Genomic DNA, 5,705 nt, shown 5'->3' with positions numbered 1-5,705 from the left:
ATAGAAATTAAATTTTATAAAAATTCTACTTTAGGAATTGTTGGACATGTTGTAGTCTATCATTCTAATAAATTGCCATAATATTTAGGCATCCAACCAAATTTAGCAAGCCACTCAAATTGCTACAAATTAGCTGATCTTAGTGGTCAGTGAATCAATGACATATGACAATACAATTTTAAAAAAATATTTAAATTACAATGTGAATGTAAGGGTGAGTGCAAGTTATTCTGGGATGCCTAAATGATGTAAAATAATATGAGTTATGAAAACATACAAAACAAATACAAGCAGCAAATTTTGAAGTCTAGCTAATTCAAAATAAATAAATATAATTTAGAGTTCTTAAATTTAGATAAATATCAAAGAAAGACAAAATATATTGTGAAACTCACTTTGTAGTTGAATTTGTATGCCACTTAATAATTTTTTAATGATAATTTATGGTAAATTGCTAGATTAATTTTGTGAAGCCAGCATATAAGAGGATTGTCAAAAAATTCATTAAAATTACTAATAAACAAAGCAAGCCTAAGAAATGAAATGAAAATGCATTCTATAATAGAAAAAATAAAATAAGAATAGATACTATTTAAATGACAACCCAGAAAACTTTCTTATGCAAATATCTTTCTAAAATTTTCCTCTTTATTCAATATTATGCTCTAATTCTAAAACTGGGTGAGAGGAAGGGGTTAGGCTTACCTAGGATTATTATATTTTAATTTTTATTTAGAAATTAAGTCATACAAGAATTTAATCTAGCCATCAAATTTTAGAGGGATGTTAGACTTTTGCAAAGAGGCTTAGGCTTTGAAAAAAAAAAATTAAGAAAACGACTTTCAATAATATAAAAATATTTATATACTTGAATATAAAGTTTTTCACAAACTTTCAAGAGATTTAGAGTGAACCATATTGGGTATAATTTTTCCTAGCCTTCGTAAATAAATCTAAGAGAGATCTTGCCTTAGGGTATTATGGAAAGAATTTATGAAGATAGGTTGAAGATATAAGGAGATGTTAGAAAATGATTTTCACAGCAAAAGAAAAATAAAATTGCAAAAATAAAAGAAACCTATCGCTCACCAAAATAATATGATTATGAACCATTAATCACGGAAGAAGTTACTTTTTTTCCAAACAATCAATAATGTTTTTCATTCAAGAAATTACCAAATAAATAGATTCATCACATACCCCAAAACTAATATGATGAGAGAATTGCTAATCATGCAAGTAATTATCCCATAGATGATAATACATTAAGTTTTCACATAATTTAAAATTTTAAAATTCATTGAAACCTAAATTTTCATATTTCCCCCATAAGTCCGCAACAGCAACTATAAACATAATCATATACAAAAATTATAATATAAATAGCTTAAATAATTAATCCTAAATAGAAGTACTTATCAACTTCCTTATGATTGACTTAATTATCATCATGTTTTAACTTCTTATTAATTGGTCCAACTGATTCCCATGTTGCATCAGAAATCTTATGATTGTGTTGTATTGATGGAACCAAACATCCATAACACAAAGTGGAAGAAGAGAGATCCACAATAGGGCGCCAGCACTGGTGTCTATTTCATTCATTGCATATTTATACAAAGGCAAGATGTTTATAACCAAACAACAGGTTAGAAAAGATTAAAAATATTTGAAGTACATTTAACATTTAAGAAAGAGCAATTTTTTAATTATAGTAAGTAGTTTTAACCCGGGAGGAAGAGATGGCCATGAGCCACTTCATTGAGATCACTGAGGCAGTTCTTTGAATTGTGGAGGTGACTTCTGACAAAAATAGAACACCTCCCTCGACCAAATTGATCATGCTTTCTTGAAATGTGAGCCAGTTTCTAGCACATTTGACTTGGCTTTTGTAAAGGCAAAGAGAAGTTTTGACGAGTTTGCCATTCTAAACATCCCCTTAGTTTGGTTTCGACCATAAAGTTTATGCGGTATCTTGTGATAATGTGATTGTATCAATAATGAATTAGAAGGCCACTTTGCATGCAAACTTTTATTTAATAATAAAATAATACAAAGTCCTAAAATTAGCAAAAGAGAATTATAAGAAATGAAAAAATTAACATGTAATACAATAGAATGAATAGATGTAGTAAATGACACCAATAACTAAATAATTACAAAGATAAATATTATGCACATAAGGTCTTTTAAAAAGACTTATAATTGGCCATTGATAAGTTGCACATTTTCCCTCTCCCCTTATATATGGGTTATAGAAATAGCCCAACAACTCTCATTTCTCCATAGAATGTCTAATTACTTGTCCCAAAATAACTCCTGGTTCAATGAGCCTTCCATACCCAATTTTGGATCATATTTGTCTATCAAAGATCGAGTATAAATAATTCAAAAGCTCTCTTATGGTTAAACAAATGATTGGGAATCTTTTGGTGATTGCATGGAGATTGAGAAATATCATTATGAGAGATGACAAAAAATATAAGAGGGTATCTTCAATCAAACATAATATATGGCAAGTCAAATGACCATAATGATTGCTGTAATTAGTTCAAGCTTCAAGAAATATATTTTATGATTTATGATAATCCTGATAGAAAAAAATTGCATTTACTCATTAAAATTATCCACATTCTTTAATGTGATAAAACACAAAATCTAAAAGCTATGGTCTATCAACCTTAACAAGATCAATGTCTAAAATTTTGTTAAAAATTCAATTTAACCTAATCAAACACAAAAAGATAATTATTTTTGGAGATAGAATTTGAAACAAGATAACAAATAAAACGTGCAATATGAAATATTGAGGCAGGAAACTACTTTAATTAAATATAAAAATTCATATTAACAAAATATAAATCAATTATTCCTCAATCTCTACATATATTATTGAAGTTCTTTCCAAATGTTAAAGTCTATGAAAGTAATACAAAAGCTATTACACTGAGGGCTCATCTGGAGTGATTGTAACTCTCTATGAAAATATTTGTCTTTATTTAGAACTAACACATTTCTAAATAGTAATTGTGAGTATTATTTACTTTAATCATTCTAAGAAAATTGGATGACGATTTATTTAAAACTACCACCGTCTAGGAGATACAACTTCTTACAACAGAAATTTCTAAAAAGAAACAAAAATATGTAACCAAATAAAAGGGTGGTAGCTATCTATAAACAAAATTTATGAAAAAAAACTATCCCAATTAGACCATTATAAAAAAAACAATTAACTTTTTATTGAAAAGAAATCCAAGCCTATGATTGTTAAAAGAAATATGACAAAAGGATTAGCCCAAACAATTAGACAACAAAATACCCTATTGTTACAACAAAAAGCCCAAACATAAGATCAAGGATTATTCAAAATTACATAAAAAGAATCGGCCAAAAAAGGAAGAAGAAGAAAAGATCAGCACCACTACAAGAGAAGAAGATATTGAAATAAAATGAGTGACAAAGATAGATCTTATACCATCCTTGTGAGAAAGCTGGAAAGAACTTTTTCACCACAAGTAACAACTGAAATCGAGCCTTATTACGCTATTTTGAATTAGGGCTTACACAATGATCAAAAGGATCATGATTATTTTCACAAGTTTTACACTGGCTGTCGACTACCTAGCACAATCCTCCACTTTTCACATTTGGGCTTAGGACTGACAATGACAGTGTTCCATGAATTTGGCTAAAAACGAGGGTCGATTCATTATCAAGCATCGAAAATCCTATTTAATAAATTGGACTTAAAAGAGTAATATTTATAAGGCCATTGGGGCAATGTGCTCTTAGATTTGTTTTTCCGGAGATTTTGTTGGTGAAGTAGCTAGAAAAGTTCTATCACTAGGTGTATGCTATAAAATATTTATTCCACATTTAGGGAATTCAAAATAAAATTAGAAAAAAAAAAATATAAAATTGGTGAATCCATTGTTCGACATTCAAGGGAAATTGAAAAAACCATTAGATTAGAGGATCTCAACAAGGGTCAAAGGCTCCTTGATAAATAACACAAGATGATCCACAATAAATGTACAAGAACTGTCCTAGCCTACCAGTAGCCTATGATTGCGAGTAAAAAAAAAACCTAATGAACAAAGAAGAAGAAAATTGCTCATTTACAAGAGTAAATGGCCTAAACTTGGAGGGTGTCGAGATCCAAGAGCCTCAAATTGCAATTGAAATTTGAATATGAAAGAGCAAAAAATGAAAAATAAAAAAGACAATAAGCTAGATAGACATAATTAACAAAACTAACTTTTATTTTCTCCACAAAATTTCCTCCTTATTCTAAATTGGCAAACAACTTTTAAGAACACAATGTAGTTAGCTGTTCCCAAGTGCGCCTATCCAAACTTTGAATAGAAAAAAAATTAAAATCAAGGTATTACTCAGTATTGTAGATAAACATGAACTGGTTCCTAACTTGTCGTCCAAGGCAAGGCAACTCAATTGCATTAGTTTCAAAAACAAAGCTGGCTTTCCTCTTCCCATTCCACTTTGCTTTTCTCTGCCACTTGGGCTGGTTAGGAAAACACCCACCCAACAAGCATAAACTATTTCATAAACGAATCAAACTCTATCCTTGTTAATTTTTATTGATTCCAATATCTTTCACACCCGGGCCTACATGACCTTTAGTATAAACATTTCTCGCCATTCTTAACTAACACAATGGATTTTAACAATTTTCCAGAATTTAAATTTAAATTTCATGTAAGTATCTAATTAGATTAAAAATGGCGAGAAATGTTTATAATTGTATCATAGTTCCTTTATAATCCATTACATAAAGAGTCTATAAGAAGTTATCACATTGTGTTAAAATTGATTTTAACACAATGGATTTTAACACATTGGATTTACAAGAGTATATAAGAAATATAAGAAAATAGAGAGTATATTGTTAAAATCCATTTTATTAAAATCCTTACATAAAGAGCATATAAGAAGTTATCAGATGTAGTTCCTTTATAATCAAGTTATCAGATTTCTAAACTTCTTAGTTCCCTCAAAATGAAATATTTAGGATCAATGATGGCCCCACTTAATCACACAACAAATCTTATGCAAGTCTGCACCTTTCAAATTTTATCGCAGGTACAGAAGATGAAAAAATAGCCTACCTAAGCAAAACAGAATAATTCTTTAACATACAAGAAAGTAAAATAATTTCCAACAATCAGGTGAAGAATTACCATTCACGACAACTTCGCATATAAGAAATAATCAATTCGAATTTACATCTTTAAGGGGTTGTTGAATGATGTATTTTGAAAAATGCATGGTACAATAAATATAATATATGGAAATTGTCTAAGAATTGTTTGGCTGCCTGTAAAATAAAACTAGGAAAAATATTTAACCAGTTTGGATGCGTGCAACGTTCACATTCAGGTATATCACTCAAATAAAATTGGAAGATTACCCCCTAACTCTTTATATTAATATAAAGCTTCTAACTTCATAAGTATCAACCAAAAAGTTTTTTCTTTGCAAACTAAAAAATAATAAGGCTCTAATATCCATGATCCACGGGGACTGGTAGTAGTAATGTCAAAGAATATTAGGATCATTAATCAATAACAAATTAGTAATGTCAAAGAATATTAAGTAAAATAGCATCATAAAAATATATCAGGAATGGTTAGTAACCACCATCCACAAAACATAAATCCAAATGGAGAACAATAGCTTCATGA

Source organism: Phalaenopsis equestris, unplaced genomic scaffold, assembly GCF_001263595.1.
Source record: "Phalaenopsis equestris unplaced genomic scaffold, ASM126359v1 Scaffold220533, whole genome shotgun sequence".
Lineage (NCBI taxonomy): Eukaryota > Viridiplantae > Streptophyta > Magnoliopsida > Asparagales > Orchidaceae > Phalaenopsis > Phalaenopsis equestris.
Note: the sequence above shows the minus strand (reverse complement) of the source record.